Source organism: Panthera onca, chromosome B2 (assembly GCF_046562875.1).
Source record: "Panthera onca isolate mPanOnc1 chromosome B2, mPanOnc1 haplotype 2, whole genome shotgun sequence".
Taxonomy (NCBI): Eukaryota; Metazoa; Chordata; class Mammalia; order Carnivora; family Felidae; genus Panthera; species Panthera onca.
In genome coordinates this window covers 63,313,120-63,324,087 of record NC_138343.1, presented here as the reverse complement: position 1 = coordinate 63,324,087, position 10,968 = coordinate 63,313,120, and positions in this window count along the sequence as shown.

Genomic DNA, 10,968 nt, shown 5'->3' with positions numbered 1-10,968 from the left:
ACCCCACAAAATGGGGTGACATCATGGAGCCTGCTTGGGATTGTCTCTCTCCCTCCCTTTCTGCTCCTCTCCCACTGACTCTGTCTCTCTCAAAATAAATAAATAAATAAACTTAAAAAAAAAAAAAAAAGAAAGTCATTATTATTTATTCTACTATTATGGGTAGAAATGCCATGTATGTGGCTAGTTATTAGAGAGCCATTGGTTTTTTGTGTGTGTGTGATATGGTATATACCAAGAATACACTTCTGAAAATCATTTATATCCACATCTGACCTAGATGATTATGGAAAGAGGATAGTGGAAGTAGTAATACACATATATACCACACAAACAATACCATAATGAAAAGTGTTAAGGAATAAAGTTCTTTATCAGTTCTAATTGTTTTATTATCTTCACAGTCTATCTGATTTTAAGAACTGTATTTCCCTTTTCTTCCTTTAGACACAGAGCACCTCTGTTGTCTTATCATGAGCTCTTTCTCACATGGCCTTTAGCTTTTTAACGTTTGTTCGTTGACCTGCTTTGTTTTGAGATAGAAAGTCAAAGAAGGGGGAAAGTGGGTTACTAATTATCATTACCTTTTCAGAGTTAGTGCAAGTGCATGAGAAACTAAAGCCCTATGGCAGCTCCTCATAGACTCATTGTTTAGAGTTTGTTTATTCTGAAGAATTTGCCTTGTAATTTTGGTTCGTAACATGCACCTTACTATTTTTATATTAATTTTTTCCTTGTCACTATTCTGCATTCTCTTTTTTATGTTTGCCTCAGTTTGATTAATTACCCTTCAATACGTTGCCTTGTCCCTCATTGATTGACCTTTTCTTCAACATATTTTTTATATTGACAACTGACCCTTTGGAAAAAAGGCAAGAACAGATTCTACTTGTTGCCAAGCTTCCCTAACAATCTTACACCATGATGCTGTTTTGTGAATAAAGTTTGAGGTAGTTAATAAATTATATCTTGAAATGATCAAAGAAGGGATTGCCTATTTACACTCAAAACAATTTGCTACAAACTACTGAATGCTAAAATTGAACTAAAAATGCATTTATCTACATGAACTGCTTGAAGTAATTGATTCTAAAATGCCTGTTTTTCTGGAGGTACAATTTCAAACCATAATCAGATGGAGGATAAAAAAATTTCCCAGACTTTTATACTAAGTATGAAAAGTCAGGTATGAGACTGATGTTTCTCTGACTAAGCCTTGTGCTTTATAGAACTTGCTATATAAAATGGAATCTTTCAGATAGCTGAAAGGGTATTAAAACAATAATCTTTCAACTATGCCTTCCTTTTCCAATAACCGGCTTGCACGTTAATCAGCATATTTAAACTTCCTTCTTATTAGTTTTTAAAAATTCTAGGAAATACTGTTCATTTATGCTATGAGAGATTTTATTATAGGATTAAAGTCCTTTCCATAGATAATAGGCTCTTGAAGCAGGGTACAGGTATTCTATACCATAAGCCAACACTATCCTGCCAGGTGAATCTTGAAATGGAACAAATTTAATTATTTCCTACTTTGTTTTATGGCAAAAGCAGCCATGTTACAAACCTTGCAGGCCACATCTTACCTCAAATTCTCCATCCTGGATCTATCTAACCATCTTGTTTCTGTGTTCAGAACACTGGAAAAGCTTCGGGGGGAAAAATCCTGCGAATTTTTTTTTCGATATGCAATACTCTAATTCATGCTTTTCACTCAGTGTCTGCTGTGTCCTCACTGTGGTCTTCTCTTAGGGGAGGGGGAGGGGCATCTCTGGCCACTCTCCTATCATCACTTATTCTTAACCTTGCTCTGCACCACCTTCCTGTATTTGGCTACAGATGGACTTGCTCTTACTTTACAGACAAAACCAAAGCACTGGTGAGGAACCCTTCAGCTTTACTAACTGTCACCTACAAACTTATCTGCTTCCACATACATCATTACAGTTTTCTTTCTCTTACAGTAGAAAGAGTATCCTCCTATTGACGAAAGCTAGGCTGCTCATCCATGCTCCTGCCCACAGGCTCTCCGAAGTCCTCATGCCTTTTGCTCAATCGTTTATTCTTCCCCTCCTCTTTATTTTCCACTGGTCGCTTGTCATGGACCTCAGTTCTCTGCTCCGCCATAATGAGGATATTCTACAGGTTCAGCTCTCCTCCTTTTCTTCTCTCATTTTGTGCATCAGAAAGGAGATCTTACCCACATCCATGTCTTCAAGCTCACATTAAAGATATCAACATCTGCCTTTAGCCCTGACTGCTCTCCTGAGCTCTTGATATCCACAGAACACCTTGACCTAAATGCCAAAAGACAGCTCAATATTAAAATGTTCAGAATGGATCCTTTCTAAGAAAACTTGTATAATCTTTTCTGTGTTCTCCTTGTGGATGATTGGGATGGTACTATGATTGTCTAATCTTGAAACTTAGGCATATCTTTATCTTCTCTCTCTCTGACTCTCCCACCTTCAGAAAATTACCAATCTCTATTGAATTTAATAATAATTAATAGTACTTAATATGGGCCAGTCATTTTGCTAAGAGTGTCCTCTTTTTTTCTATTTTTTTAAAATTTCTAATTCACATTTTTCTAATGTGTCCTCTCATTTAATCTTCAGAGTTACCCTATTATAGGTGGCTACTATTATCTCCATTTTAAAGGTCAGGAAACTGAGGCACAGAGAGGCAAAATAACTTGCTGAGGTCACAGGATAATACAAGAAATAAAGCTGGGATCTAAACTCAGGAAGTTTTATTATAGAGCTGGCCTTTTAACAACCATACTATGCTGATCTCTAGCATGTCAAGATCCTAAATACCTCCTGAATTCATTTACTTCTCTTCTTTCTTATTTTAGCTGATGTGGTTCATGCACTTCTTATTTCTTGCCTGTGTAACTTTCTACAACTCCCTACCCCAGATCCCTTTTCTAGGATATGTCTGATTAATAAACCCTAATCAAATTTTCTGGGGTATTGGCTAAGCCAAGTCTTTGTAAAACAGAAATTCAAATCTTTACTTCAGGGATATTTATTCAATTACAGGCATACCTCAGAGAAATTACACGTTCAGTTCCAGACCATCACATAAAGCCATAAAAGTTGTGTTTACACTGTACTGTAGTCCACTAGGTGTGCAATAGCATTATTGCACTAAACAAACAGTGCACATACCTTAATTAAAAATACTTTATTGTTGGGGCACCTGGGTGGCTCAGTCAGTTAGGCATCCAACTCTTGGTTTCGGCTTAGGTCATGGTCTCATGGTTTCATGAGTTCAAGCTCCTTGACGGGCTCTGTGCACTGAGTTCCCTCTCTCTGTTCCTCCCCACTTGTGCTGTTTATGTCTCTCTCAAAATAAATAAATAAACTTAAAAAATACTTTATTGCTGAAAAATGACAACCATCTTCTGAGCTGTTTCAGTAAGTTGCAATTAGTGATCACGGGTCACTGTAACAAATATAAGAATGAAAAAGTTTGATATATTTAGAGAATCACCAAAATGTGATGCAGGGAGGAGAGCAGATACTGGTGGGAAAATGGCACTGACAGACTTGCTCAACTCAGGGTTGCCAGAACACTTTTTTTTTTTTTTACTTTTTTGTTGTTTTTACTATGCACTACATTAATTCAGTGCATAGCCTTCTAGAAGGGGTAGATGAACATAACTGAGTTATTTTTCATCAATCAGGAAAATGCTTCCTTAATCAATGTTCTCCAAACCCTTTGACACATAGTAATGATAAACTCCACACATGAGCCTCTTTCCATTAAACTCTACTCATATGAATAATGGGCAACGCTTTTTCCCTTGTCCCCTTTAGTGAGCCTTGGATATGCGCAGTGGCTATGCTGGGGATGATCAAGCACACAGCCATGATGCCAATCTTGGCAGAATGTGGAACCGCACTGCATTATGGTGGCCAAGGCCTAACCCTTCTATCCTAGCCCTTTAAAGGTGACCCAGCCTCTGCGTTGCCAGAGGCCTTTAATTTGTAAAAAATGCAATATCTGCAAAGCACATATTAAGGTGAAGCTCAATAAAACAAGGCATACCCATATGTATTTGAATTTTTTAGCATTCCATGTGTTCTCTTTCAGAACAGTGATTATTTGTATGTTGTCCATATTTGTCATCTTCTTTCTTATAATTTTATGTCTTTGTTCTTTTCTATTTCATTTTGATATTTCCTCAAGCATGTCTTCTTTGTCCCTGACTATATTTTTATCCATATCTATTTTACTTTTTGTTGATTCTAACGACAAGTTCACCTCTGTAATAGTTGCATTTTATTATTTTATTCATCCCTGACCTGAACTCCATAAATACACTTCTCAGCTCTGTTCTCTCTTCATCTCTTTTTTGATCTCTTGTTAGTCTTTCAGGCTCTTTTTTTTTTAAGAAGGGCAAATTTTAGGAAGTCACCACTGGTCAGCCTGCCTCTCTTTGAAAAACAACAATAAAAAATAAACTACTTTGAATAATATCATAACAGGAAGTAACACACTGGAAACTGAAGAACTGCGGATGGGAAAATCTAAGAACTTTGAACAATATAAGCTAAATATACATTCCAAGATTCTTTGAATCTTGGGAGAACTATTTGTTTGACATTGACCTTTTTTCCTAGGCAAGTTCCTGAAATTCTGTGTTCTTTATTTGACTTTTGTTTCTTTTCTCTGTATTTTTTCTTCAGTATCTATGTTTCTACCAGGGAAATGGATGTTTCGGAAAGAATGAAAGATAAAAACAGGTGATAGTTCCTAAAATTAAAAAAATAATTGTATATAACAAGCATCGAGGGAGAATTTTGTAAATTCCTTAATCTTCCCCTTTAACATACCAAGAGCTGAATCTGGATAATTTGGCACATAGGTTTCTCATGTAGTATAGAAAGGATACCTCTTAGCCAATGATAGTGAAAATTTTTATGATCTATAAGCAGGAAGCTTGCTTTCTGATAGTAGAAGCAATATATGGTATAGGGAACATCAAAAAGATTGCCTGTTTTCCAGCATGGAAAGAAGGGGAGAGAGGGGAGGCGGGAGGGAAGAGATTAGTGAAACATGTGTCCTAATTTTGCATGCATTAATTACATGAGGGTAATAATAAGGGTGAGGGGGTATGGGCTCTTGCTTTTGTCTCCTACTTAGGATTATGAGAGAAGCTTACCTTCCAGACTCCCCTGTGGCAATCTGCACCATCAACTTAAACACAACGGGATCATGTATTTAGAGGCTCTTAAGTTTAGTTTCCCTATTGACTTAATTTGTGGCCCTCCAGAGGCTGACCCAAGGAAAGGATTTGGGTACAGGAGGCTTTACTTGAGATGTATTTCTAGGAAACACCAATAGGTTACTGGAGAAATTAAACGAAAGAGAAGAAAGCCAATAAAAGTGTTGTGTGAGAAGTACTCAGTAGTCTTCTTCCTTTATAGGGAAAGCCCCAGTTCTCCCCTCTCTTGTGTATCTCTTTACTACTCATGCAAAACACTTCACTTACGATACTTCTGGTCTCCAAATGTGTGGGAGGTTTTCCAGGCACCAAACAATTCCCCATGACATCAACTGGGTATCCTACAATTTAGCTAATTTCTGACACTCTCTACCTGGAGACGGCGTCAGAGCCCACAGGTTAAGGGCTCAGTCCCACAGTACTACTGTCACTTTACTTTAGATGCCAGTTACAAGTCGTAGGTCCCCAGATTACCCACAACTTCTGTCTGATTTGGATACAAATTGGGGATTCCCATGACCCCCTCCTCAGGTTCAATTAATTTGCTAGAGTGGCTCACAGAGCTCAGGTAAACACTTGCTTACATATGCCAGTTTATTAAAGGATATGATAAAGGATACAGATGAACAGCAAGAGGGAGAGGTGCACAAGATGAGATCGGAGGGTCCTGAGCACAGGAGGTTCTGTTTCAGGGAGTTGTGGTGTTTTACCCTCCCAGTGTAGATGTGTTCACTCACTGGGAAGCTCCCTGATCCTCTCACTATTGGGATTTTGTGGAGGCTTCCCTACATAGGTATTCCCTACATAGGCATGATCAATCATTAACTCCATTTCTAGTCCCTCTCTCTCCTCAAGAGAATAGGAGGTGGGACTGAAAATTCCAAGCTTCTAATCATGGCTTATTCTTTCCGGTGACCAGCCTTCATTTAGGAGCTATCCAGGAGCCCAGAGTCACCTCATTAGAACAAAGGCACCCCTAGCACCCAGGAAATGACAAAGGTTTTTAGGAGCTCTGTTCAGGAAGTGGAGTCAAAGACCAAATATTAGAACAAAAATGTTGCTAGTGCTCTCAGCACTTAGGAAATTACACAAATTTTGGGAGTGTTGTGACAGGAATTGGGGAGCAGAGGCCAGTACACATTTTGTTCTATTATCTCACAGTTGTGCTATCAAACAAGTTCCCGCTGTGGACAGAGTCTAATCCTGCTGGGGGACACTGGGGAATAATTTAGAGCTCATACCTCAGGTTATCCCACATGTAAGCTTAAGGAGCTAAAGTATCTACTGTCTACCAGACAGTCATTGGTTGAGGGCTGCTTCCAAAGGGCATTAATTCCTCGGCATGTGCAAACTATAGTGTGAGTTCACACTGCTGGCCACAGAAAACCTTTAGTCAGGGAAATGAAGGCATTGGGATATGAAAGTCAGGTTGGTGTACACAGAAATTATAAGTGTGAGGGAATATTGGCTGGGCCTGACAGCATCAGACATACCTGTTTTTTCATTCCAGGTGGCATGGATGCTGACTCTACATGGCATCCTGGTGGCAGGGCTCTATGACCCCAAAGCTGAGGCAGGGAGGGGACCAAGTGGAGACATGGGAGCCTGCAGCCAGGAGGGGCTGAGAGGAGGTTATGTCGGCACTGCCTAAGCCGGAAGAACAAAGTAGGAATTTAGAAGGCATACAGTGTTATTCCACAGGTCAATTATGTTGGACATATGTTATTTGTTTCTGTCTATAACAATTCTGACCTTTTCAAAGCTTCCAGCCTCTTTTTAAAAAAAGTTTATTTATTTTGAGAGAGAGAGAGAGAGAGAGAGCACACATGCTGGGGAGGGGCAGAGAGAGATGGAGAGCAAGAATCCCAAGCAGGCTTCACAATCTCAGCACAGAGCCCAGTGCGGGGGCTTGACCCCACGACCTGTGACATTATGGCCCGAGCCAAAACCAAGAGTTGGACACTTAATGGACTGAGCCACCCTAGCACCTCTCTAACTTCTGATTAGTAGAAAAAAATTGTTAAGCTTATGACATTTAAAACTTTCTCTAGCTCTATAGCCTCAACAGTCCTTCTGGGTCAAGTTCAGTCTCAAGGAGGATATGCTCAAGTTCTGAGGTATCTTCTGTTCTCACATCTCCTACCTGTGGCTCCTCCACAGGGAAGTGGAAAGAGAAGTGTGTCTTACCTGACCTTCTAATGGTGGAAGAGTCGAAGTTCTCAGGTGTGATATTCTCTGTGTCTTCTGGTTTCTAGGGTGTAAAAAGGATAATTTTATTCATGTGAGATTTAGGTAGAAGGTTTATTTCATTTAGCCACAATCCCAGTTATAATAATTCTTGACTGGTTTTGCCCACACTAGTGCATATATTTGTTATCTGCTCATTTTTCTCTTCCCTCTTATCTGGCAACAAAGTCCCTAATCCTCTGGACACAGAAATGGTCATGTGACCTAATCAGAGTGCATCACCTACTGGTCACAGTGATTATTAATTTAAGGTATGGGCTTGTAACTCAGGCTGATCCAGTCAGAGATTTTTGTCAGGATTTTCAACCTGGAGCTGAGAAGAAATTGGAAGGAAGTGAATCTGGATCTACAGAAACAATGTCCCTTCCTTTCCTTCCCCTCCCCCATGGGTTTCTGTTAAGTTTCTCAGGATCCACATAAGAGTGAAACCATATGGTATCTGTCTTTCTCTGTATGGCTTATTTCACTTAGCATAACACTCTCCAGTTCCATCCATGTTGCTACAAAGGGCCATATTTCATTCTTTCTCATTCCCACGTAGTACTCCATTGTATATATAAACCACAATTTCTTTATCCATTCATCAGTGGATGGACATTTAGGCTCTTTCCATAATTTGGCTATTGTTGAGAGTGCTGCTATAAACATTGGGGTACAAGTGTCCCTATGCATCAGTAACAATGTCCCTTCCTTGGTGGAGAAATGTTCTGAGAGAAATGAGAATAACATATTCACTGAGAAGTGGAAATGAGAGTTAGAGGAGTCCTGTTGAAATCCAAATTTCTGCTTCCAATCACATGCAAAGCCAACTCTACCTTTACCGTTCTTACAGTTTGGTTATGTGAGCCAGTTAATTTCTCCTTTTAGGGTTTGCTTCTAATACTTGTAACCACAAGAATCTACAAGGGAAAGTTAATATTGTTGCTTTGTTTGTAAATGAATAGATTTAATGAAAAGTAAACTCCAACCCTCAAGAATGTAAACTTGTACAACCACTTTGGAAAAACATTTTGGTATATCTGCTGAACTTAAAGATATGCATACCTATGATCTAGGAATTCCACTCCTAGATAGTCACTCATAAGAAACTTTTGCACCTGGGCACCAAGAACATGTCTAAGAATGTTTATAACATTGTTGTTGTTGTTGTTGTTGTTGTTGTTTTGTAATAGGAAAAAAAAGAAAAACTCAAACTGGAAACAAACCAAATGCCTTCTGTATGAATATAAGAATGGGTACTTTATGGTATATATTCATACAATTGAATATAAAACATTGAAAATAAAGTACATATATATTTATTGACATGGTAAATCTAAAAAATATAATGCTGAATAAATAAAATTTATTGAGTTTTCATCCTACCACATGATTCTATTTATATAATGCTTAAAACATGTATAGCTAAACAGTATGCATAATTGTATATACAGCATACATGTGGCAAAAAAAAAAAACCCGAAGAGAGAAGCATGGAGTGATATTCGTAAAATTCAGAATAGTTTTTATCTTTTATGGGGGAGAAAGGGAAACAAAGATTTTGTTGTATTCTATTTCTTAAGTTTTGTGGTGGGCACATGGTTATTCATTATCATTCTTTAAGTTGTGCATATAAATTGTACTGTTTTGTTTGTATGATAAATTTCATTAAAGCAAATCCAGTTAATTGATTTTGAAGTAGCATATTATTAAGTTAGGTCCATTTTCTGGCTCCAAATAATAAACCACAGGAAATTAGAAACATTTAAATTCAGTTGCGTGGAAGCAGTTGTCACTAACTCTGAGACCAAGTTGGTTTTATTTCAAGTTTCTAGCTATTATGTAACTTAAAACAAATGATAAAACAAACATGGGTATCTCATCCCAAACAGTTTTATCTAGATGTCAGATAGTATTAGTCAATTTAAATAATGAAATGATAAACCATGGCCATTGACTATATTTTCATCTTCTAATGTTCTGGTTAAAGTCTTAGTTTAGTTTCTGAAAACATCCTGCATTTATTTTGCTGTAGATGTGTTTAGCCAAAGTCGCAAAATGACAACTTTTGTCCTTGTGAATCTCAGAAAATTAGTCATCTTACCCTTTAGGACATATATTATTTCTCCATGTGGAGTTGGGAACCATAGAAACTATGGCTGAAAGCATTGTTGGAATAAGCAAACGTGACTATTTTTAAGACTATGAAGATTTTGAATACAGTCAGCACTCATGAGTAAGTCATATGGAATTAGATTGGCTATATGTTTAGTGTTGAATGGATCCTGGCAACCTGTGTTCAAATGCCTTCCAGTTAAACATCACAACACCTCCAGGGTGAGTCCTCTGGGTCAGGACACAGATAAATATTTACATGAACCTGCTGCACAGCTGTACTCTATTATTTTAGTAGCTCATGTGGAGAGACAACTCAAATGTCTAATAAGAATGTCTAGTGTCTCCTTTTAGCTTTACCTGCTAAATTTGCCTCTTTAAAAACCTTAAAAATTTTTTATTGTGACATATAACATACATACATAGAAATACATAAAACACAAAAGTAAATAATTATGTTTAAGGGGATACTAATGTAAACGCCACCTAGGTCAAAAAAATAGAATATGGCCATCACTCTAGAAATCCCTCATGCATCTTTCCTCATGGCAACTCCCTCTGCACCTTTTAGAGGGAAGCACTACCCTGGTGTTTTCATTAATTCCTTGCTTTGCTTTGTAGTTTTGCCTCCTAACTATGCATTCCCTGAAATATAGTTTAGTCAATGCCTGTTTGTTTTTAATGTTTACAATCATAGCGTTTATGTTACTGCCTCTGGCTTCTTTTGTTTGACATTGCATTCCATTGGTTCCATCCCTGTTATTATACATAAGTGTTCTCTTAAATCTCCTAAATCTTTCTTATATCTTTGATCTGTCATGTTTTGTAAGTTCTACAGCACTCTAGCGATGGGAAGTATCAACAATTCTACTTTGGTATGTATGTAATGGTAATCTCTCTGATTCTTCCACCATACAATATTTTCAAAATTTTGTAACATTTACTGAGTATCTACCATGTGCTAGGACAGCATGAAACCCTATTCATGTAATGTTGCTGTACTCAGGATAATTCTGAATAGTGCGTAGATTTAGCATAGTACATATTTTCACAGAATAAACTGAAATTTAGAAAGATAAGCTAAATTCAAGGTGTAGACTCTCTGATATTCACTTATCAGATTTAGTTACACTTAATTATCAGTTATCAAATATTTTTATTATACATTTATTGAGATGGCAAATATAAAAAATATAATGCTGAATAAAGAAAATTTATTGATGATTTTAGTCACATTGAGTAAAATAAGTAAACTTGCCATTTCATAGTAGTCTTTGTCTATCTCACCAAGCTCTTGACATTTTGCCTTAATGTTCCATTGGTGCTTGTACAGTTTGTACTCCCCTTATGGTAACAGCCTTTCTTCTATTCATTACAAAAATTCATTA